The sequence below is a fragment of the Crotalus tigris genome, unplaced genomic scaffold, assembly GCF_016545835.1.
Source record: "Crotalus tigris isolate CLP2741 ecotype Arizona unplaced genomic scaffold, ASM1654583v1 scf7180000024340.7048381, whole genome shotgun sequence".
In the NCBI taxonomy this organism is placed as follows: domain Eukaryota; kingdom Metazoa; phylum Chordata; class Lepidosauria; order Squamata; family Viperidae; genus Crotalus; species Crotalus tigris.
The window spans coordinates 1,799,222-1,825,056 of NW_024100510.1; the positions used below are offsets into that span (position 1 = coordinate 1,799,222).

The following is a 25,835-nucleotide window of genomic DNA, read 5'->3' on the forward strand; positions in this document are numbered from 1 at the left end:
AGAGACAATATTAGAGTGACACCTGCTGGTTAAATCGAGAATTGCTGTAAGAGTGGGAAGGGAAAAACTACTAGGGAAAGAGACTGTGTAGCAAATTTGCCCTTGCCTTGTAATGTTAAGAACTTCTTGATTCTTAGTAACAATTTTGATACTCTGGAAAACATTTTAACAATTGTAAATAAGTGGGGAGGTTGGTTTGGAAAATTGAAAAAAATGTCTAGTACTCCAAATCTTACAAGGGCTGGAATATGGAGAAAGCAGACACTTCAAACTACATTGCTGGAACCAGGCTGTGCTAGGCAAAGATCACTAGAAGAAATGGCTCAAAAAGATAGGGCAAACCCACTTAAAGATTTGCAACAAATGCTGCAATCAATGCAAGAGTTAATGTGTAAAAACCATGAAGATCTGAAAAAAGAAATAGGTGAAATAAGGAATGATACAGGTGAACTTAAAGATAAAATTAAATCTATGGATGGGAAATTTGAATCCTTCCATCACCAACTTATGAAAAATGAACAAAAACTAGTAGAAATGGAGGAAAGGATGGATAAAGAAGAGCAGAGAGTGGATGAAATGAATGAAAGGCTAATTCAAGCCAATAAAGAATTAGAAACCACAGTTATTTCTTTGGAACTTGAGAAGGCTGCTCATTATCTACGGTTTCAAAATGTAGGAGAGATGAAAGGTGAAGACCTCCCAGTAATAATGTCAGATATTCTAGCAGGAGCGTTGGGGTCTACCAGAGAGGAGATGGCCAATGAGATAGATGAAACCTATAGAATACACACAAATTATGCAAGATGACACAATCTTCCCAGAGAAGTGCACATTAGATTTATTAAGAAATCAGTTAGGGATGAAGTTCTTTTCAGGTTCAGAGATGATACATTGGAATATCGAGGTACACAGCTGATTGTACTTAAACAAGTACCCAAAAGAGTGAGAGACCTGAGAAGGCCTTACCAATACATAACTTCCAAACTGATAAGGAAAAATATCAATTTTAGATGGCTAACTCCGGAAGGAATTCCGGTAACATGGCAGGAGAAAAAGTTTCGCCTAGACTCAACAGAAAAAGCAGAGGAATTCTACAGGGAAAACTTTGGTAGCAAGGAAGATTTAGTTGAAAGAGAAGCAAGAGAGGAAGGAGAGACACTGGTGCAAGCCATTGAAGTTATAGGTAAAAGAGTTGCGCTTCGAGAGGATATTGATGAAGGGAAAAATGAAGGAAAGCAGGAGGAGAGTAGGCTTAAGGAAATTAAAGAGGCTAGACTGATAAGATCAACAGTGGAAAGAGGGAAGGATTTACAAACTCAAGAGTCTAGACCAGCAATAGTAACTAGATCTAAGGAGGGGAAGAAATGTGTTGAATCTATATTTATCAACGTCAATGGCCTCAACTCTCCAACAAAAAGGAAGAAGTTTTTCAATAAGATGAATTTAGATATAATAATGTTACAAGAAGTCCACATTAAAAAACAACATCAATATTTATTAAATTGTCCTAAACTGGGGAATATGTTCGCAGCACTTTCGCAATATAAGAAAGGAGGTGTGGTAGTATATATTAAACAAGAAATTGTGGCTAAGCAAATTTATAAGGACGAAGATGGCAGAATTCTAATTGTGGAAGTAACTTTGAATAAAACCAAAATTCTTCTGGTTGGAATTTATGCCCCGAATGGGGGGCAAAAACGCTTCTATAAGAAACTCTACAACATTATTAGCCACTTGGAACATGATAGCATTTGCATAATGGGTGACTATAATGCAATTGTGGATAATAATCTAGATTATAAATGTGGAAAGAATAGAAAAAAGAATTAGAGGAACAATATCTGATATTTTCTTAAAAATGGTAGATGAGTTTAATATACAGGATATTTGGAGAGAAAGGAATCCCGGGAAAAAACAGTTTACCTTTTATTCTGGACGCCATCAATCTTGGTCCAGAATTGATATGGTGTGGATGTCAGCTGACTTAAATTTAGAAGTAGAGGAGATTGTAATTGATACAAACACCTGGGCTGATCACAATCCGATTAGAATTAGATGGAAGGGGCAAAAAAACACGAGGAGATGGACTCTAAAAAGGGCAATCTTAAATCATAAAGAATTCAAATCAAAATTAGAAGAACAATTGCATCTGTTTTTTAAGTCAAACAAGAAGGAGGATACAAACTGCCAAAATCTATGGGATACAACCAAAGCCTACATGAGAGGCGTTGTAATCTCTTATATGGCTAGGCAACACAAAATCAAAACACAACGCCAAAAACAACTAGAAGAAGAACTACGTAAAGTTGAGGATAACCTGCAAAATGAACCACAAAGATGTGATTTGAAACAACAGATTGATTTAATTAAACATAAGATGGATATTATTATGAAGGAAGATCTAGGACAGCAGATAAAACGTACTAAACAAAATTTCTTTGAAAATGCCAATAAACCAGGGAGATGGTTGGCTTATAAAATCAAAAAACACAACAATAAGCAGAGAGTTACTAACCTTTATAACGCCAAAGGTGATATGGTGTGCCAGAACGAAGGAAAAAAGCTAGTGGCATATGAGTTTTATAAGAATTTATATAAGGATGACAAAAAGAGAAATAACTATGACATAGTACAGTATTTACAATTAGTTGATTTACCCAAGGTGCCAGAAGAATTTAAAACTCTTCTAAATAAAGAGATAACACATTTAGAGCTCTCGGTCGCAATCAAGAAACAGAAGAATAATAAAACACCTGGGCCAGATGGTATACCTGCAGAAATGTATAAAATTGCACAAGAATCTTTAAGCCCAATGCTGTTGGACTTATTTAATGAGATTTTAACCCAAGCTAAAATACCAGCTTCATGGGAAGAAGCCTTCCTCACGTTGATTCCTAAAGAAAACACAGACCTGACACAAATTAAGAACTATAGACCCATTTCTCTTTTGAATTCGGATTACAAGATTTTCATGGCAATAATGGCACAAAGATTGGAAAGGTTCTTAGTGGATTTTATACATATTGATCAAAACGGCTTTCTATCTAAAAGATATATAAGAAATAATATTAGGACTGTTTTGGACATATTGGAATATTATGAAGTACATAATGAAAAGCAAATGTGTTTAATTTTTCTTGATGCCCAAAAAGCATTCGACAATGTAAAATGGGATTTTATGTTTAACCAATTATTGTATATGGACTTTGGGGAAAATTTTTTAAATATGTTTAAATCAGTTTACTCTAAGCAGGTGGCCAAAGTAATAATCAATGGAGAATTGATTGAGAGTTTCCAAATGCAAAAAGGCACAAGGCAAGGTTGCCCATTATCACCATTGTTATTTAAATTATCTCTTGAGGTATTAACTAGAGCAATCCGGCAAGATGAGCAGATCCAAGGTTTAGAAATCAAGAAAGAGACATTTAAAATACAAGCCTTTGCAGATGATTTAGTTTTTATAATTGAAGAACCACTACAATCAGGGACTAGACTGATGGAAACATTGAATAGATACGGAGAAATAGCAGGTTTAAAAATAAATAAAGAAAAAACTAAAATGCTCGTCAAAAATATGACTAAAATACAGAAAAATGAATTGGTTGACAGAATTGGTGTTCAAATCACAAATAAAATTAGATACTTAGGGATACAACTGACTGCCAAATGCGCTACGCTTAAAAGGGATAACTCCGATAAGTTAATAGAACAGATTCAAAAAGACTTTGATATTTGGACTAACCTACAGCTCTCTTTTATGGGCAGAATTGCGGTGATTAAAATGAATGTGTTGCCAAAAATCTTATTTTTGTTCCAATGTATACCTATAAAATTAGACAAGAATTTTTTTCAAAATTTGAATAAAATGACGTGGAAATTCATCTGGCAAGGAAAAAGAGCAAGGATTAAATTAAAATTACTGCAGGACTCAAAGGAAAGGGAGGGATTTGGTCTTCCAGACTTGGAGAAATATTACCAGGCCGCAGCATTAGTATGGGTAAGAGATTGGATATTACTAAAAAAACAGGAGACAATTGTGTCTGGAGGGCCATGACCTACAAATAGGATGGCATGCCATATTATGGGATCATAAATATAAAGTACATAAACATTTTCGAAGTCACTATATTAGGCAAGCTCTTATTGATGTATGGACAAAAATTTGGCAACCAAATTATACCCAAGTACCTAGTTGGATCTCACCATTAGAAATATATGTACACCCAAAATTTACTCAATTAGACAAGACCATAACATATAAAAATATCTTAGATGAAAGAGGGGAATTGAAATCTAGGAAAACCATCCACGATGAAGGGATAGAATTAGAATGGTGGGCATACCTGCAACTGCAGGCGAGATATCGGAAAGACAAAAAAGAGTTAGGCATTAAATTAGAACCAATAGAATTGGATAAAATAATTTTGGGGTCGGAGGATAAAATGATTAAAAAATTATACTACTACTTGCTAGATCAGGCAATGTACGAGGAACAAGTAAAAGTGACTATGTTGAATTGGAGTAAGGACTTTGGTCTTAATTTTGATCTGCACATATGGCAAGAACTATGGGCAAGAAACAAGAAGCTTACTTTGGCCACCTCTTACAAAGAGAACCTTTACAAAATGTTTTATAGATGGCATCTCCCACCCACAAGATTGTCTAAAATGTATATCAATGTTTCCCCTAAATGTTGGAAATGTAATTTGAAAAGTGGAACTTACTATCATATGTGGTGGAAATGCACGCGAGCTTGTGATTTTTGGAACAGGATTAAAATATGGTTGGAAGAAATATTAGAGCAAGCGGTAGAACTAAAATCAGAACTCTTTCTATTAGGTTTAACTACGCAAAAACATGACAAAGGCGTACTTTATTTAATGCTACACATTTTAACGGCTTCCAGGATGGTTTTTGCTCAAAATTGGAGGAACAAGGGAACCCCAACGGAAGAAGAGATCCTGCATAAAATTCTAACATGTGCTGAGATGGACAGGCTTACAATGATTATGAAAGACAAAACGGAACACGAATATTTCGAAATCTGGGGCAAATTTTACCGCTGGTATGAATTAAGAACTGCTCGGACTTCAAGCTAATGGTAGAATTAAAAGATATACATAACTGTACATATAATTGTATATATAATTGTATTGTATAGAAGATGAGGCTTATATAGAGGTTAAGAACAATGTATTAAACTTTTGTACTATGATAGGAACTGATAGGAAAATTCACTCTGGAATGTCGTGTTTGTCCATTGTTGTTTTAATTGTATTATGAATAAAAATTAATAAAAAAAAAGTAAGCTGAAGCCCTGATTGGATCTCCATTGTATTTAAGTAATGGGAAGTTTTACTAACTGCCTTGGAAGCCTGCACCAGAAAAGTAAGCTGAGGCCCTGATTGATCTCCATTGTATTTAAGTAATGAGAAGTTTTACTAACTGCCTTGGGGGGCTGCACCAGAAAAGTAAGCTGAGGCCCTGATTGGATCTCCATTGTACAGTATTTAAGCTACTGGGAAGGTTTACTAACTGCCTTGGGAGGCTGCAAAGATAACCAAACAATGAATCAGCGAACACCTAGAGGCAAACAAAATCACTACTAAAAGCCAACATGGGTTTGTCAAAAACAGATCATGCCAGACAAACCTTATTGCATTCTTTGACCAAGTGACAAAATTAGTGGATCAGAGGAATGCTGTGGATATAATTTACTTGGACTTCAGTAAGGCATTTGATAAAGTAGATAACAACCTACTACTTGATAAGATAGAAAAATATGGGTTAGATATCATCAGCACCTGATGGATTCGTAGCTGGCTGACCGGCTGTACTCAGCGTGTGGTCCTCAATGGAACTGCATCTACATGGAGGGAAGTGTGTAGTGGGGTGCCCCAGGGCTCTGACAAATGGCTGTCCAGTCTCTTCTTAAAAACTTCCAGTGTTGGGACATTCACCGCTTCTGGAGGCAGGTTGTTCCACTGGTTAATTGTTCTACCTGTCAGGAAGTTTCTCCTTAGTTCTAGGTTGCTTCTCTCCTTAATTCTAGGTTGCTTCTCTCCTCCAACAGTTTCCATCTGTTGCTTCTTGTCCTGCCTTCAGGTGCTTTGGAAAATAGCTTGACTCCCTCTTCTTTGTGGCAGCCCCTGAGATATTGGAACACTGCTATCATGTCCCCCCTTGTCCTTCTCTTCGTTAAACTAGACATACTCAATTCCAGCAGCCATTCCTTATATGATTTAGCCTCCAGTCCCCTAATCATCTTTGTTGCTCTTCTCTGTACTCTTTCAAGAGTCTCCAAAAATTTTTTTACATCGCGGGGACTGTTCTGTTCCCAGAGAAGAGGCATGGAGATGAAGTGGAGTAACAAAAACAGTCTTCATTTATTGCAATTCACCAACAGAACAGAACAAAAATGGCGCAGGCCCTTTTATAGTCCCCTGACAGGGACAGCATCAGTCAATCATTCCACAGCATTCTCCTGCCTTGCGCATGCGCACAAGGCTGGAGACAGCCTGTCTGGTCCCAGTCAACCACATGGTCTGCCCAGGCCTTTCTGCAGCTTTCCTGGGCCTGCTGAGTCATATACATGTGTTCAATTCAGCATGTTGTTATTTCTAATACTGTTATACCTGCTCAAAGGCAACCCAAGATTTACATCTCTTTATTCCAACAATAATATATCATACTTTATAGTACCATAAAGTATAACATCCTTCTTTTGAATGTGTTCTGATTGATAGAGAACTACTAGGCTTCCCCCATACTTGACAGGAACCTCACATAGTCCTTTAAGTGTTTGGGTAGACCCTTGGCCTGCTCTGACCTTCTTGGAGCCAGTGTGTGTGCCTGGCCTGCCAGCTCACCTGCCAGGCTAGGCAGACCAGGACTTTGATGCCCCATAGACCCAGGCGACCCCCCCCCCACACACACTGCTGACTGGCTGGATCCTCTGAACCGAAACCAGAGTTCCTTGGGGCGGGGGGTTCCCCAAGTCCAGTGGTAGGGTGAAATTCCCCAAGTCCACAATGGACCCCTCTTGGGAGCACTGTCCCTTGAGCCCAAGACCAGCAGATCAAGTGGCCTGAGTAGCCGGTTGATAGCAATGTCCCAGTGACCCAGTGTCTATGCCAGAGTCAGGAGCCGCCTCCATGGCAAAACCCCCTTCTGGAACATATGCTGCAGCATGTGAAGGTCCGCTTGGGTGGAGAGACTGTGGTCCACAATCGTAATTGTGGTCCTCCCCCCCCCCGAGAGCAGAGCCAGGAGCGGAAGTGTAGCTGAGAAACCGCCAGCGCAGTTGATCAATGTGACATCAGATCACACAAACATCATCCAAGGCCACTTCGTAGGACAGCAGCCCAAAGACCTTGCATACCACTGCTGTTGCCCAGAGATGTCCAGGTCCATAGTTCCTTGCCCATACCGGATCGCCCACAGATCCTAGGTGCCCGTGGCTGTGACACCTGTGAAGCTACCCGGTCTGGGTGCAACCTGTCTAGTTTAGTGATGAGGCAGTGACCCCAGCGGAGTTCTGCTGGGCTCTTCCCAGTGGCTGTGCAAGATGTGGTGCATTGGCAAAGGAGAAAGTCAGCTAACCTGTGATGCCAGCTGCCGTAAGTGATTCTCTTGAGAGCATCTTTAGTGGTGCGCACCATCCTCTCAGCCTGTCTGTTGGAAGCTGGATGAAACGGAGCTGAAGTGGTGTGCCGGATCAAGTTGGAAAAGCCTGAAACTCAGAAGAAGTGAATTGGGGTCCATTGTTGGAGACAAGGATGTCGGGAAGCCCATGGGAGGCGAAGATCTCTCTCAGCACCTGGATGGTCCTAGCAGTAGTAGTGGGGGAGACAGGAACGACCTCTAGCCACTTGGAATGGCTGTCCACGAAGAGAAGGAAGAATTGCCCCTGAAAGGGCCCAGCATAGTCGATATATACTGTAAGGACCCACCCCACTTTGCATCTTAAGAAGACAGAACTCTTGGAATAATTCTTCCAACAGGAATCCTTTATTAAGAAGAAGTGGTTGCAGGCGTGCTAGACAGGACTTGGGGTCCAAGCTCTCCCATTCAAGGTTTTAAGGGGTTTCCCAGTAGTCCCACCCAATCACCCCCCCGTCCAGTGATAGTTTCAGGCATCACAATTTCACCCCTTTATTCCTTTCTTCCGTCTGGATGGAGACTTCAGATAAACTACATGAAAGGTAAATAGTCCCCTTTGTTATGGTAAGGTTCTTTGGTGCTAACTACATTCAAACTCTTTGAGGTTGCAATAAACACATTCAGTTCCTTAGAAGTATACTGAAGAAAGTGAGGGCCATAAAGCCCCTTTGTTCTCCCCCTTCTCTCCCTCTTATGGCAGAATCCAGAGAAGGCAGAATTGGGGTTTTCTATGTTTGATAATTAAAAATGAAATATAATTGGATTCTGACATCCGGCCCCTCTTAAAAATAAGAGAGATCCATCTGAAAGAAAACAAAACAGGTATAAAACTTAGTCAGGCTTGTTAGGATACTCTGTGTGAAACTTCTTCAATAGCTTCGGGGCTCTGACATGACGTTTATGGACCCACTCGTTTTGTGAGGGAGGGAGGTGTTTCCAGGCAACTAGGTACTGAGTTGTTCCATGATATCTCCTAGAATCAAGGATTTCCTTTATTTCGAAGTGTTGTTTGCCCTCTACCATGATTGGAGGTGGGGGGGGGGATTTTTGGCCGTAGAGGTGACTGATGTTCTCTTTTCAGCAAGCTGCAATGAAAAATTGGGTGTATTTGCCTGAGATTTTTGGGTAATTCTAATTCTACTGTTACTGGATTTATCATTATTTTAATTGGAAAAGGTCCTATATATTTTGGTCCAAGTTTTTTACAGGGCTGTAGGGACTTTAGGTATTTTGTAGATAAGTACACCATTTCTCCTATAATGAATGGTGTAGGCTCAACCCTTTTTTTATCGTCTTGTGCTTTGTATGCCTGCCTAGCTTCATCTAGTGCTTTTCTAACTATTGGCCAAGTGTTTTGTAGTTTTTCCATCCATTCTTTCAGTGAAGGGATCGTTGGTTCGTTTGGGGTTAACTCTGGCATAGGGATGAAACTTTGACCGTTGGCTATTTGAAAAGGAGTGTTGCCTGTGCTGGAGTGGACTGCATTATTGTAGGCAAATTCTGCAAAAGGAAGTAAGTCCGTCCAATCACTCTGTTGGAAATTTAAAAAACATCTCAAATATTGCTCAAGTACTGAATGGCACCGTTCTGTTTGTCCATCTGTCTGAGGGCGATGGCTAGATGTCAGTCCCTGAGTGGTCCCTAAGAGGGATAAAAATTCCTTCCAAAATGCAGACGTAAATTGCACTCCCCTATCAGAGATGATGCGTTGGGGTGCCCCGTGCAATCTGTAAATGTGCTGGATGAAAAGTTTTGCTAAGGCCTTTGCAGTGGGAATCTTTTGGCAAGGGATAAAGTGCACCTGTTTGGAAAACTGTCCAGATAACAGTATTCCTATTGTTTTCTGGCAATTCCACTATAAAATCCATGGCTATTTCCCTCCAGGGGGCTGAGGGACTTGCCACTGGTTGTAATAGCCCTGGCGATTTCCCTTGCAACCTCTTTGCCGATGCACAGGTTGGGCAGCTGGCAACATAACTTTCTATGTCTTTTTTCAAGGATGGCCACCAAAATTGCCGTTTAATTAAGTGTAAAGTTTTTACAAATCCAAAATGCCCTGCTGATTTTGTGTCATGGCAAAGCTGCATGAACGTGATTCTTTGGGTTGTTGGTATATATAACTTTTCCCCTACCCAAGGCAACCCGTCTCTCATTGTGCACACATTTTTGTTTTTCTGGAAACATTCATCTGTTTCCAAACTTTGTCTGAATTCAATTCCAGTTTGGCTGTCCAGTTGTGGTTTTAATTTGGCTTGGGTTCTTGTGGTTACTGGTGCTGCCAGTTGTGACTCTGCCATTATTGGTCTAGAGTCTGTAGTTCGTGTGCTGTTATATTGAGGCATGCGAGATAGTGCATCTGCCAAGAAGTTCTTTCTTCCTGGTAAATGTTTGAGCTTAAATTGGAACTGGTGAAAATGCTGGGACCAGCGGGCTTGTTTGGGATTGAGTTTCCTGGACGTTTTCAGGGCTTCTAAATTTTTGTGATCGGTCCACACCTGGAAGGGGATTTTGTTGCCTTCCAGGAACTGTCGCCACGTGAGTAATGCCCAACGTATCCCATAAGCCTCCTTCTCCCATACGGGACAGCGCTGTTCTGTTTCCGTGAGTTTCTTGGATGTATATGCACAGGGTTGCAATACTCCATCATCATTTTCTTGTAATAGCACAGCCCCCACTGCCACATCACTTGCATCTGCCTGTATTATGAAGGGTTTGTCCATGTCTGGGTGCCTTAGTACTGGTTCGGCAGAAAAAAGTCTCTTTAGTCTCTCAAACGCTGCTTGGCACTCCATTGTCCATGTTAGTGGCTGGCTAGGTTTTACTGAGGATGTTCCCTTCGTTTTTAGTAAGTTAGTGAGGGGCAAGGCTATCTGTGCAAATGAGGGGATGAATTGGCGGTAAAAATTTGCAAAGCCCAGGAAACTTTGTAGTTGCTTTCTTGTGCGGGGTGGTGCCCAATCTAATACTGCTCTGACCTTCTCTGGGTCCATTTCAATGCCCTGTGGGGATATGCGATAGCCTAGGTAGTCTATCCTTTCCTGGTGGAATTCGCATTTTGAGAGTTTGGCATATAGGTGAGCGGCTCGCAGCTTCTTTAAAACCGCTCTGACAAGTTTGACGTGTTCCTTCTTTTGTTTCAGTAAAGATAAGAATGTCGTCCAAGTAAACAAGGACCCCCTTAAACAGGTGCTCCCTTAGAACGTCATTGATTAATTGCATAAAGACTGCAGGGCCCCCTTGTAATCCAAATGGCAAGACTTTGAATTGATAGCACCCCATGGGGCAGTTAAATGCAGTCTTCCATTCGTCCCCTTCCTTGATTCTCACGCGATAGTAAGCTTCCCTTAGGTCTAGTTTAGAAAAAATTTTCCCTTTCGATAGGTGTGACAGCATGTCTTTCATGAGGGGCAGCGGGTATAGGTTGCTTTCACTGATTGTATTCAGGGCCCTATAATCCACGCATAAACGTAAAGAGCCATCCTTCTTCTCTCTAAAAAGGACCGGGGCAGCCACTTTAGGCTTGGCTGGCTCAATGAAACCTCTCTCTAGGTTTTTTTTTATAAATCTTTCCATTTCCTCCTTCTCCTTTGGGCTCATGGAGTATAATCTGGGCTTCGGGAGTTTTGCCCCAGGCTTGAATTCAATGGTACAGTCTGTGGGTCGGTGGGGGGGAAGCTCATTCGCCCTCTCCTCACTGAAACTTCAGCAAGGTCCCTATATTCCTCTGGTATTTCTGTTAATCTTTTTTCCTCTCCTATGGATGCTTTTTCTATTCTTGATTCTGGTAGCCTCCCTTGGGGTTTTAAGTCCATAGGGTCCCCCTTCGGGAATTTGATTTCTGTCGTCCTCCAATTTACCCAGGGGTTCCATTTTTTCAACCATTCCATCCCTAGAATCATTGGGCATTCCATACCTGGGGTCACCACAAACGTTATGTCCTCTTCATGGTTGCCCAGGGAGAGGTGTATTGGTAGAGTGGCTAGGGTAGCTGGCACCCCCCTGCTATGGATCCATCTAACTGGCCAAATGAGATTGGTTGTTCCAGTCTCCTGGATGGGATGCCCAGATTCCCCACTAGTATTGGGCTAATGAGGCAGCGGGTGCAGCCAGAGTCTATTAAGGCTTTCACCTTCACAGCTTCGGGCATGGGGGGGATTAATATAGTCACTGTTTTGAAGATGGGTGTGATGCATCCACTTACCAGGGGTTCGCCCTCCGAGCTGTCATCTGAGGCATCCACCGGCCCTGTGGTGTAGGCTGGAGTTCTTTCGCCTTGGTGAGCAGAAGTAGGTGGTTCTGCAATTTCCATCATTCTCATGGCCGTTTCTTTTGGCTTAGCTGAAGACTTTCCGGATTTGTTGATTGGGGATCTGTCTGGGTTGTGCTGGGGGGCTTTGGAGCGGCATTCTACAGCTCGACGCCCTTCTCTTCTGCACTTGAAACACCCCATTTGCTTCTTGGCTGTAGCCGATGATTTCACCAGTTCGTGTGTCAGCTCAGGCAGGGGGCGGCTCCATTGTTTTCCTCGGCGGTGCCTCTTCAATATGTCGATCTCTGCTTCCTCTGCCAAGATGTACCATTCCTCAAGTCGGTGTGGGTTCCCTCGTGGCAGGCAAGCGTCATATAGATCATAATTTAGTCCGTCTTTGAAATGGCTAAGGAGGATGTCTTCTGGCCAATTCAGTTTGCTGGCAATGGCCCGGAATTGTTGTGTATATTCAGCCACCGGGCGTTTGCCTTGCCTCATCGTTTTTATCCTTTCACAGGCTTTGCGATCAGCCAGGGGGTCTTCAAATCATCTTCTCAAAGAGGACATGAAACGGTTGAAGTTACTGAGTTCTGGGGCATTGGAGTCATGCAAGTTCACCAGCCAATCTGCCGCCGGTTCATGCAGGGCAGATTGCACGATCCGGAAGCGGGCTTTGTCGCTGGGAATGTCCTGTCCGTATTCCTCCATGTCGCTGAGGACTTGGGTTAGGAAAACCCCAAGCGTGTTGGCTCCCCTTTGAATTTCACCTCCAACGGGGGACGTCTTGGAATGGATCGGTGCCTCCATTGTGGGTGGTAGTGTCTTCCGTCCAGATTGCCATCTGTGGTCAGGTAGGCGGTGGGGACTACTGGATCAGTAGATGTCCCCGGGGTTGCAGGTTCCACGTCCCCCTCGGTGTCTCTCCCTTTGCGGCTCCAGGAGCTGGGGCGGCCGTAGGGCTCAGGATTCTCCTCTCTTAGGGAGCTGAGAGTTCTCTTCATCAGGTCAATAGCTTTCTCTAGGATCAAGTCTGAGTACGGTGCTCAGCTTTCTCCCTCTTCACTTGCGTGCAGGGATTTCTCCATCTCCTGCTTCCATTCTGGTTGCTTGGGCCCCTGTCTCAGGGTCACCTTTCTTGATTCCTTTTCCCACTCACTTTTCTTTCCAACGCCCATTGACCAGTGAGGCTTGTGGTCCCGTGTCTCCACCACTTCTTCTCCTGAGGAATCTGACCTCTCGGATCCCAACATCTGACGAGGTTCCAATTTGGTCAGCGGCTCTCTTTCCAGGGAGTTTCCCCCCTCTCTTGTTCCATTGTCTGATATGGTAAATTTTTGCAAAATCCCCTGGCAAGGGTCTCCCTTCCAGGTGGATTAATTTTGCAAGTCCTGTCTAATGTAAGGACCCACCCCACTTTGCATCTTGAGAAGACAGAACTCTTGGAATAATTATTCCAACAGGAATCCTTTATTAAGAAGAAGTGATTGCAGGCGTGCTAGACAGGACTTGGGGTCCAAGCTCTCCCATTCAAGGTTTTAAGGGGTTTCCCAGTAGTCCCACCCAATCACCCCCCTTCCAGTGATAGTTTCAGGCATCACAATTCCACCCCTTTATTCCTTTCTTCCGTCTGGATGGAGACTTCAGATAAACTACATGAAAGGTAAATAGCCCCCTTTGTTATGGTAAGGTTCTTTGGTGCTAACTACATTCAAACTCTTTGAGGTTGCAATAAACACATTCAGTTCCTTAGAAGTATACTGAAGGAAGTGAGGGCCATAAAGCCCCTTTGTTCTCCCCCTTCTCTCCCTCTTATGGCAAAATCCAGAGAAGGCAGAATTGGGGTTTTCTATGTTTGATAATTAAAGATGAAATATAATTGGATTCTGACATGTACCCTCGACCAAGGGGTATGTGTCTCCTCCCACCTATGTACAGGGCTTGGGGCATTTCAGGCCTGGACTGTTGGCAAACAGTACACCCGTGGACCTGGGCCTTGATCTCTTTATCGAGTCCAGGCCACAAAAGATGGCTGCGCGCGAGCACCTTCGTCCAGACAATTCTGGGATGTCCCTCATGTAGAGAGAGCAAGACTCTAGTCCTCAATGAGGCTGGGATGACAACCCTGTTTCCCCATAGGACACATGCCTTGAAGGTTGATAACTCGGGCGTCCTCTTCCAGAAACTCTGGAACTCTGTGCCGTGACACGTGTCAGGCCATCCTAACAGCACCCATGTCAGCACACGTGTTAGCGTGTGATCAGTGGCAGTTTCAACAGCCACGTCCCTAACATTGAGGGGAGACTCAGGTAATTCCTGAATGGAAAGTATGTGGTAAGCTGGAGAAGGATCTGGCTCTACTAGCTGTAGAGGTAATCTGCTGAGGCCATCTGCATGGCCCATTTCTTTGCCTGGTTTGTGAACCAAAGTATAGTCATATGCTGACAGGAAAATTGACCATCTCAGCATTCTAGGAGAGATTATGTGTGGGGTTTGTTTGTTTGTTGTAAACAAACCCAGCAGAGGCTTATGGTCTATATAGACCATGAAGTGGCAGCCATATAAGAAGTCATGGAACTTCTTTATGCCGGCCACTATGGCCAAGATTTCTCTGTCAATCTGCGCGTAATTACCCTCAGCAGATGAAAGAGTCCTGGAATAGTAGGCCACAGGGACTTGTGTCCCATCAGCCTTCAGGTGACTAAGCACAGCTCCAACCCCATAAGGGGATGCATCACATGCTATGCATACAGACAATTGCTCATTGAAATGCACTAAAACCGCATTTGAAGTTAGCAAGGCTTTGACCTCTGCAAAGCTCCTTTTGTGGACCTTTGTCCACTGCCAAGGAGCCTGTTTGTCCAAGAGCCGGTGTAACGGCTCAGCCACTGCAGTCTTGTGGTGAAGGAATAGCAAAAGTTTAACAGTCCCAAGAAGGCCTGGAGTTGGCTCCTTGACTTGGGACTTGGGGCCTGCTAATTTGCTTGCAGCTTGGATTCACTAGTATGGATGCCTTCAGCATCAATACGGAATCCCAGAAACTCAATGGTTGTGACTCCAATTTTACACTTGCCTTGCTTAAGCTTCAGCCCCGCTTGGCGAAAACGCAGCAAGACAGCCCTCAGCCTTTCAGTCAGATTCTCAGATTACTCCCCAGCAATGAGAGTAACGGTAGTTCCACTGTAGATTAATGGGCTTTGTGGGTTCTTTAATTGTAATTCCCTGAAAAAAAGGAAAGTAAATATTCCACTGGTATCTAATTAATATCTCAGTTTGACCCTTCTGCTTAATATAAATTTGAAGGTGAGCCAATATTGATTCAGAAAGTAAATTTGTTTTGGTGGTGTTATGGCCGAAGGGAAGGCAGAGTTCCTGACCATTGCTTCCTCTGCATTGTTTCCTGCTTCCTCTTCGCGCCCTTCTGAAGTAATTAGTCACAATGCATTGTCCCTCATGCAACATGAACAGGACCAACCTTGCTAGGGGCAAAGAGGAATGATTACACACACACACATACACACATGCACACATATAAAGGATGGTACAAATAGGACACTGCCAAGGGTTTTATGGCAAGCTCATAATATTCACCCAACCAAGCATATTATAATTGATTAAACATCATGCATGTATTGTGTTTTAGTCAAAAGAGAGACAACCAATATAATATCAGTGAAAAAGCATTGATGATAATGGTGTTCATAATAATAAACACCATCAGACAACATTTGCCTATCCCAGGTCTTTGGGAAAGACTTGCTAGGTAAAACAAAATGCCAGTCCAGTCTAAACATCTGACTGACTTTGCAATGAACCATAATAACAATAACTCAAGTAACACCAGCAACCTATTCCATGGCCTCTTAATACAGAGAGCAAGAAAACTTTCAGAGAAGGTAAAAGTATTCACTTTTCTTTTCTTTTGAAAAATCCTGAGTGTTAGACTAGGAAATGCATGAAGAAAAAATATTTAAGAATTTCAAAGGAATGAATAAAACAATGAACAATGAGTTAAAATAGTATTGTAAAGTGGTAGACTGATGTTACTGGTCTTTTGTCATTTCATTTGCTTTTAAAGACCTTTATCAGTGGGATTACAAAGGAACATTTTTCTTCTAGAAAAAAAGTAAGAAAATGCTTTAATATAATCACGCCAATTTTCACAAAGATACAAGGTTTGTCCTCCTGTCAGGCCAAAGCTCACCGTGTTGTAAAGAAATTTAAGAATCATGATAGGATTTGTAACTGGCTGACAAACTGTATTCAATGAGTTATCCTTAATGGTTCTTACATCTACATGAAGCGAAGTAAGCAGTAGGGTACTACAAGGCTCCGTCTTAGATCCAGTACTCTTCAATATCTTCACAAATGACTTAGATAAGGGAAGAGAAGGGGAACTCATCAAATTTGCAGATGACACTAAGCTGGCAGGAATAGCCAATATCCCAGAAGACAAGCTCAGGATCCAAAAAGATCTTGACAAACTTGAACAATGAGCCCTATCCAACAAAATGAAATTTAATGTGGAGAAAAGCAAGGTTTTACAGTTAGGCAGGAAAAAATGAAAGGTACAAGTACAGATTAGGTGAAGCCTGGTTCAAAAACAATAACTCTGAGAGTTGGATCCTAGTGGACAATCACTTAAATATGAGCCAACAGTGTGCAGAAGCAGCCCAAAAAGCTAATAACAATCCTTGGTTGTATAAACAGGCATAGAATCAAAATCACATGAAGTATTATTACCACTTTATAAAACCTTAATAAGACCACACCTGGGATACTGCATCCAGTTTTGGTCACCACATTACAAAAAAGATGTTGAGACTTTGGAAGAAGTGCAGAGAAGAGCAACTAAGATTATTAAAACATATGGAGACTAAAACATATGAAGAATCATTGCAGGATTTGGATTTGGCTATAGTCTAGAGAAAAGAAGGACTAAGGGTGACATAATAGCAGTATTCCAGTATCTGAGACAGGAGCAACTTCTTTTCCAAAGAAACAGAAGGCAAGACAAGAAACAATGGATAGAAACTAACCAAAGAGAGAAGCAGCCTTGAATTAAGGAAAAACTTACTAACAGTGAGAACAATTAACCAGTGGAATAGCTTGCCTTCAGAAATTGTGAGTGCTTCATCACTGGAGGTTTTTAAGAAGAGACTGGATAGTCACTTGTCTGAAATGGTATAGGGTCTCCTACTTGAGCAGGGGGTTGGCTCCTGGATTTTCATGAACCCAAAACGTTCATCTACCTTTGAGTTGTGACAGAGTTGCATGAATTTCTATCTTTGGGCCTTAGGTACATATAATTTTTCCCCACCCATGGCAGGCTGTCATTCATTGAGCAGAGGTTTTTGTGGCTAAGAAACCACTCATCCATTTCCAATGCTTGTCTAAACTCCTCTCCTGCCATGTTGTCTAGGGTTTTGGGACCTTTTGCCTGTGCTCGTTTGGTGACGGGCTGCTAACTTTTTCATGGGCATCAGGGGTTTCACCACCTGCTTTGGGCTGCATTTCCAAGCAATCCGACTTCAAGAAGTCCCGGTGTGCTGGGGGCCACCACCGGCCTCACACCATCTGCAGACTGTGCCTTGATCAGAAGGACTTGGGCCCCCTGCCAGGGCGCTGCCAGGGAGTGGTCCTTCTGTACGCTATGGTCCCTTCCAGCTCTATTCTGATTAATTCATCTATTAAAGAATTCTAGGAACTACCCTGTATCGTTTTATATTTTCTGAAATTAATGTTTATATTCTTGTGTCTCCCACCAATATGATGTAAAAGACTAGAAGTGACTGTCTTTTGAGTGGGATGGACACATTCTGGTACCAGACTATTTGCTTTTGAGCATATGAGAATGTATTCTCATAGCTTGATCCTATTGTTGCTGCCTATCGAGGGCCTGTTGAATTCTAATGTGATCCTATAATATGTTTGCAAATCTCCCTAATTTTATGTTATTTTCAAACTTGAGAATCGTGTTTTCTAACTCCCCATCCAACACTACAACTTGAGGCAGACTTTGATATCATAAGGCCTTGAGGGAGGACTTGTCTCTCACAGCATCAGCCCAGCCAGGTTGATCCTGCAGGATTGGGAGTGTTCCAATTTCCTTCAATGAAACAAAGCCACCTGTCAGGACCCAAGAAGAATACCTTCTCTATATCAGTGACTGTCCTCTGGAATGAGGTTACTCTCAAGATCCAAATGGCACCTGTTGAGTCCTCGGTTAATGGCAATGACGGCGCAAGACATTCTGTGGTTTCAGGAACTCTTTATTGGTCTTCAGTAGCCCTGTTACAACTCTGAGCAGAGCAAACCTCTCAGCCTCTCTTAAAGACGATCCCCACGCCAAAAAGCAACATTTTGGCGCGCTGGGCGCCTCGTGCATGTGGGCGAGCGCTGGCGCCAGCCAGTCTGGTCCCGGGCAGCTTGCAACTGCCCGGGACCATTGCAACCTCCCGAGCCTGCCTTTGCAGGCTCAGGACACAACATCCCTTTCCCCCCGGCTAAGACTAGATGAATAATTACACACGACCTCAACACGAGCGTGGTGTGTCCACCCTTGCTCAATGGTACCATGCTATTGTTCTGGGGATTAATTCCCCAGTGTCCCCTTTTCCGGCTTCCACAGAAACACCCTCTTACTGTTTCTGCTTGGCCAGCAGAATTATAAAATCTTCAAGATATTTGGGAGACCTCTTATCTCTCTGTGATCTTCGTAGGCCCTGATAATTCCCAGGTACACCTTGTCCAGAGGAGGCTATATGTTCACCCCTTTCTCAGACCCTGGTGGCCCCCGTGGACCGTGCCCCGTTGCCTGGCCTGCTTGCTTGCCCACCGGGCTCATCAGACCAGGACTTTGTTCTCTCCCTAACCTGGTTGACCTGCCTAGTTGCAGGCGTTCTGGCCCCTCTAGAAGGCTGCCACTGTTGGGCAACTCTGAAGAGCCTCTCAAGCCCACACTGGACCTATCGTGAGGCTGCCTTCCTCCACTCCCCAGTTCCATAGTAGGACTGTCTGTAATTTCAGTACTGTCCCAAAACTCAGTTGCCCCCTCCGTTGAACCAGAGGGTTCAAGATCTGGATTTGGCCCTTCTATCACTTCCCTGTGGAAGTATCCTTTTCTGGGGACGGTGGCGATGTTGGGCCAATTGCGTTGATTGTGTGCCAACTCTCTTGCAATGTTTGGGTTATTAGGATGCTCCCGGTTATTCTCCCTGACTGGAGTGCTGAAAGGTGTAAGTGTGTAATGATTATGCCCCCAGGGTGACTCCCTGGCTGGAGTATGCACTGTAGTCTGTGTGCTAGCTGGTTCCCCTGAATTCCTGTTCGGAACACTCGCAGAATCTTGTGATAGGCTGTCTGTGGCCTCTCTGTTGGTGCCTGGCTACTGCCAACACCCCTCCCTTTGCCTGTAGGGGTCCCCCTCCCCCCTGGAAAAGAACCAGGAGTCTCAGAAGGTAAGTCCAGTCTTGTACGCAGCTGGTCAATATGCCGTCGCAGGATACGACCGTCATCCAAGGAGACCTCGTAGGACAAAGGACCTGTAACTTTGCAAACTAGAGCAGGAACCCACAAGTGACCTGGCCCGTAGTTACGGGTCCATACTGGGGCACCCACTTGCAATTGCCTCAGTGCCCTGGGTTGTGTATCCCTAGGAGGCAGTCTGTCTGGGTGTAACCAGTCAAGTTTAGTAGTCAGTTTGCGCCCCCAGTGAAGTTCAGCTGGGCTTCTCCCTGTAGAAGTGGAAGGTGTAGTGCGGTAAGCAAGGAGAAAATCAGCCAACCTGTGATGCCAGTCCCCATAGGTCAGTTTCTTTAAAGCATCCTTGGTGATGCGGACCATCCATTCAGCCATCCCGTTGGTGGAAGGGTGGAAAGGCGCAGAGGTGGCATGACGAATCATGTTGGCCTGTAAGAAAGCTTGGAATTCGGAAGAAGTGAATTGAGGGCCATTGTCAGACACCAAAACATCCGGAAGCCCATGTGCAGCAAAAATCCCCCTCAGTACTTGGATAGTCTTAGCAGTGGCGGTGGAAGAGACAGGTACAACCTCAAGCCATTTTGAATAGCTATCAACCAGGACCAAGAAGAATTGACCCTGAAACGGCCCAGCGTAATCGATGTGCACCCTAGACCATGGAGACTGTGTTTCTTCCCATCTATGCACAGGAGCCTGAGGCATTTCTGGGCATGAGCGCTGACAAAGGTGGCAAGCATGCACCTTAGCCTCAATTTCCTTGTCTAACCCAGGCCACCACAAATGGCTGCGCGCAAGCGCCTTCATTCGTACAATGCCAGGATAACCCTCGTGAAGGGAACCTAAGACCCTAGACCTCATTGAGGTAGGAATGACAACTCTGCTGCCCCACAGCAGACAACCCTGAAAAGTGGATAACTCATTCCTTTTCAGCCAGAAACTCTGAAACTCAGCACCTGGACAACTCTCTGGCCATCCAGACAAAACCCAGGATAAGACACGAGAGAGTGTAAGATCTGTGGCTGATTCAGCAGGCACATCCCTGGCGTTTAGAGGTGATTCAGGCAGTGCCTGAATTGAAAGGATGTTGATGGCCGGGGCAGGATCAGCCTCTACTACTTGTAAGGGTAATCTACTGAGGCCATCAGCATGGCCCATTTCTTTGCCAGGTTTGTGAATTAAAGAAAAGTCATAGGCTGACAGGAATATTGACCATCTGAGCATCCTGGGGGAGATGATGTGGGGGGGTCTGTTTGTTAGTGGTAAACAACCCCAACAAAGGCTTATGATCAGTGTAGACCTTGAAATGTCTGCCATTTAAAAAATCATGGAATTTTTTAATTCCAGCAACAACAGCTAAGGCCTCCCTATCTATCTGGGCGTAGTTTCTTTCAGCAGCAGACAATGTTCTGGAGTAATATGCAACAGGAACCTGAGTTCCATCCGGTCTGAGGTGGCTGAGTACTGCTCCTACTCCATAAGGAGAAGCATCACAAGCGACGCACACTGGAAGAGTTTCATTAAAATGTGCAAGCACATTGTTGGATATTAGCAAGGCCTTAACCTCATTGAAGCTTGCTTCATGTGCTTGTGACCATTGCCACACTGCCTGTTTGTCCAGAAGCCTATGAAGTGGTTCAGCTACATTAGCCTTATTAGGAATGAATGAATTATAAAAATTCAAGAGGCCCAGAAAAGCTTGTAGTTCAGCTTTGGACTTAGGCCTAGGAGCTTGCATGATAGCTTTTAGCTTGGACTCAACAGGATGAATCCCATTGGCATCAATTTTGAATCCCAGAAAATCTGTACAAGGCACCCCAATTTTACATTTGTCCTTTTTAGGCTTAAGTCCTGTTTTCCGGAACCGCAGCAGGACAGCCCTCAATCTCTCAGCTAAATTTTGGGTGGAGTCTCCTGCAATTAAGACATCATCAAAATAGGGGCAAACCCCTGGTATACCCCTCAAGGTATTTTCCATTACACTTTGGAAAATTCCAGGAGCCACGTTTACTCCAAATTGTAGTCTCTTGACTTTGAATGCCCCCCCTATGAGTTACAATTGTTTGTGCTACAGCAGCAGCTTCATCAACAGGTAACTGTTGATAAGCCTGTGCTAAGTCAAGCTTTGCAAAAACACGCCCCCCCTTGAGGGAGGCCAGAATATGGCTGACTACAGGTACAGGATAGGCATGTTGTTGCAATGCCTTATTTAGAGTGCATTTGTAATCTGCACAGATACAGATGTCCCCATTAACCTTAAGAGGCGTGACTATGGGAGTTTCCCAAGGACTGGAGTCAACAGGTTCTAAGATTCCTTGCTGAATCAATTTGTCCAATTCAGCATCAATTTTGCCTTTTAAAGCAAAAGGTACCCTTCTTGCTTTTACTCTGATAGGAGTGACAGTGGGGTCCAATTTCAAGGAAACTGGGGGCCCTTTGTATGTGCCCAGCTGTGGGCTGAAAACATCTGCAAATTCTTTGCAGACTTCCTGTAGATCTACTGTTTGCAAGCTATTGAGCCCTGTAACTTGTATTCCCAAGGCCTCAAACCAATTGAGTCCTATGAGACTCGTGCGCTCACCCCCTACTATCAATACATCTAATGGACCTTCAAAATCCTTATACTGTATGTTAAGGATGGCCTCCTCCTTAACACACACTTTGGAGTTTTGAAAGTCTGTTAGCACTATATTAGAAGGCCTAAGCTTGGCCTGAAAACCACTACCAGAACAAATCTTTCTGAATGTGTGAATGGAAATGATTGAAAGTGCAGACCCAGTGTCTAGTTCCATGACCAATGGAACTCCTTGCAACTTCACCTTAAGTGACAGTTTCTTTTTGAGTGGCTTGTGTGTGCCTGTCCTATAAATGCTTCTTCGTGAAGCACAGAAACCCACCCTGTTCTAGCTGGGGACTCTGGTACCTTTCAGGCGCATTCTTCTCGAGGTTGTACCTTCTGACGGCCCAGACACACAGCTGCTATGTGGCCTTGCTTCCCACATGCTCTACAGATTGCAGAACGAAACTTGCAGTCGGTCCTCTTGTGGCGACCTCCACACCCGAAGCACTTGGGTACAGCTGAAGACTTTTCTTTGCCTTCCTTCTGCTTCCCTTCTTTGTTTGGGTAGAGAACATCTACTTCTTCATCAGGTTCCTCTTCTGAGCTTCCTTGGACTCCCTCGTGGTGCATGAAAACAGCTTCTGGAGTACTTCTGATAGGCCTCATATTCTTGATTGCCCCACTTGCTGCCTCTTCTGCAGTAACCTCTCTCAAGGCATCTTGGAACGATATGTCCACTTTAGCAAAAAGTCTTTGCTGCACATCTCTGTTTCTCAGCCCACATACAAATCTGTCTCTCAGCCTTTCCTCTAAGTCTTTAAACTCACAATGCTTAGCTGCTCTTCTTAATGCAGCAATGTACTCTTTAGCTGATTCACCAGCCTGTTGATCCCTCTGTTCAAAAGTATGTCTCCATGCAATAACAGACAACTTGGGCTGAAAATGTTCTTTTAAATTTTAAATTTTATTATTGTATTTAGGGCGTATGAATGTGAATTATCTTTTATGTATATTAATTGAGTGTGAATGTGTATTGAGTGTCTGTGGTAGGAGAATGGTAGAGTCGGGGGTGGAGCCTGGTGCCCCCTCTGCTGAGTGCAATAGCAAAAGCGGGGGGGCAGGACTTACCCTTGGGCTTGGTGTGCATGGAATGCTAGTCCGGTCGGGAAGGGAGAAGGTTGGTGAGGGTGGGGGTACTCCGGGGATGGGAGAAGGTCGGAGCATCCCGGTTATGACTGGGATGGGCAGATATGGCGGGAGCCGAGGGGCAGACCATTTTCAGGGAACAAGGACTCGCTATATTAGAGCGATTCCTTGTTCCGGCCCCTCAAAAGGCCCAACCTGTAGTACTGGTGACAGGAGAGTACAGGGCCCTAGTTGTAGGCTGCTGTTGCTTAATGCCAGGTCCATTGTCAACAAACCCCCCTTGTCCGTGATCTAATATTGGACAGGGGGGCGGACCTGGCATGTATAACCAAAACCTGGCTGGGCCTTGAGGGGGGGTGTTTCCCTCTTGGAGATGTGCCCGGCGGGTTTGTGGTGCTTCATCAGCCTCGACATCAGGGCAGGGGTGGGGGAGTGGCAGTCATTGCTCAGAGGTCCCTGAGTCCTCGTGGGATTCCTGCCTCGGAGATTGTTGGGTGTGAGTCCCTCGTATTGAAGTTGGGTTCATGGGTTCAGTTGGGCTTGTTGCTGATGTACCTACCTCCCAGCTGCGTTGCAACAGCCCTGCCTGCGCTGCTGGAGTCAGTAGCCGGGTTGGCGGTGGAGTTCCCTAGACTTATGGTACTGGGGGACTTTAATCTGCCATCACTCGGCAAACGCTCAGAGGCGGTGCAAGAGTTCATGGCTTCCATGGCAACCATGGACCTGACCCAGGTAATCCAGGATCCGACTCATAGGAGTGGTCACACGCTCGACCTTGTGTTTCTCTCGGGGCAATGGAGACATGATCTGGAATTAAGGGGAATAGAGACCTCTCCCTTGTTATGGACAGATCATTTCCTATTGAGGCTGGACTTCAGAGCATCACTCCCTCACTGCAGGGAGGTGGAGCCGATTAGGTGGTTCCGCCCCAGGCGCCTAATGGACCCAGATCGGTTCCAGGAGGAGGTTGGGGAAATACCTGACTCCCTTGTCCACAACTCGTCTGGGTCCCTGGTTGCGGCTTGGAATGAGGCGGCGTCCGGGGCCCTGGATCGAATTGTGCCTTTGCGACCTCTCTGTGGTAGTGGTCCCCGGAGGGCGCCTTGGTTTACTGAGGAGCTCCGAGAGATGAAACGCCACAAGAGACGTCTAGAGCGACGTTGGAGGGCCAGTAACTCTGAATCTGTCCGATCACTATTAAGAGTCTATCTTAGGACTTATTTAGTGGCGATAAGGGCAGCAAAGCGTGTTCACTTTTCCACACTTATTGCATCTGCAGAATCTCGCCTGGCCGCCTTGTTTAGGGTGACCTGCTCCCTTCTTAAAGTGGAGGAGGTGGAGGAACCCTTGCAGGGGAGAGCTGAGGAGTTTGTTCAGTTTCTCTCAGACAAAATCACTCAGATTCAGAGACACCTGGACTCCGACTGGGCAGTGCCAGCCGAGATGCCGGGGGCTGGTCTTAGTCATGTTATCTGGAGCGAGTTTGAGCCTGTGACCCCTGATGAAGTGGACAAGGCCGTGAGGGCAATGAATGCCAGCACCTGCTTATTGGACACATGCCCCTCCTGGCTGGTTTCTGCCAGTAGGGAGGCTGGCTTCAGGCGATAATCAACGCCTCCTTGATGGAGGGATCTTTCCCGCAACCTTTGAAGGAAGCGGTGGTGAGGCCCCTCCTCAAGAAGCCTTCCCTGGACCCAGCTGTTTTGAAGAACTTTCGTCCTGTCTCCAACCTCCCCTTTGTGGGGAAGGTTGTAGAGAAGATGGTGGCGTCCCAACTCTTGTGATCCTTGGATGAAACGAATTATCTAGACCCTTTTCAATCTGGTTTCAGGCCCGGCTCCTGCACTGAGACTGCTTTGGTCGCACTGACCGATGACCTCTGGTGAGCCTGGGATAGGGGTCATTCCTCTATCCTGGTGCTTCTTGACTTCTCAGCGGCTTTCGATACCATCGACCATGGTATCCTTCTGCGTCGTCTTGGAGAGGTGGGAGTGGGCGGCACTGTATTGCGGTGGTTCTCCTCCTACCTCTCTGACAGGTCACAGTCGGTGTTGGCAGGCGGACAGAGATCGACCCCTAGGCGCCTCGATTATGGGGTGCCTCAGGGCTCGGTCCTGTCCCCCCTCCTTTTTAACATCTACATGAAACCGCTGGGCGAGATCATTCGGCGACACGGGGTGAGGTATCATCAGCATGCGGATGATACCCAATTGTATATCTCCACCCCGTGTCCTTTCAGTGAAGCAGTCGATGTGATGTGCCGGTGCCTGGAAGATGTGAGGGTCTGGATGGGGGTGAACAGGCTTAGACTCAACCCTGACAAGACCGAGTGGCTCTGGGTCTTGCCCCCCAAGGGTCATCCTGATGGTCCATCATTAGCCCTGGGGGGGTAAATTTACCTCCCTCAGTGCAGGCACGCAACTTGGGTGTCCTCCTGGACTCATAGCTAAATTTGGAACAACATCTATCGGCTGTGGCCAGGGGGACCTTTGCCCAGGTTCGCCTGGTGCACCAGTTGCGGCCTTATTTGGACTGGAAGGCTCTACTCACGGTCACTCATGCCCTTGTCACCTCAAGACTGGATTACTGTAATGTGCTCTACCTGGGGCTACCCTTGAAGAGCGTTCGGAGGCTGCAGTTGGTTCAGAATGCAGCTGCGAGAGCAATTGTGGGTGCACTAAGGTACACCCACGTGTCACCTATCCTCCGTGAACTGCACTGGCTTCCTGTGGGTCTCCGGAC

General features: G+C 44.9%; 1 protein-coding gene across 2 annotated transcripts in view; it reads left to right on the top strand.

Annotated features, from left to right (window-relative positions):
* The window catches only part of PCBP3 (poly(rC) binding protein 3), a 124,304-nt gene that overhangs the window by 13,848 nt on the left and 84,621 nt on the right, over positions 1–25,835 (top strand). The gene's annotated exons all lie outside the window — the stretch shown is intronic.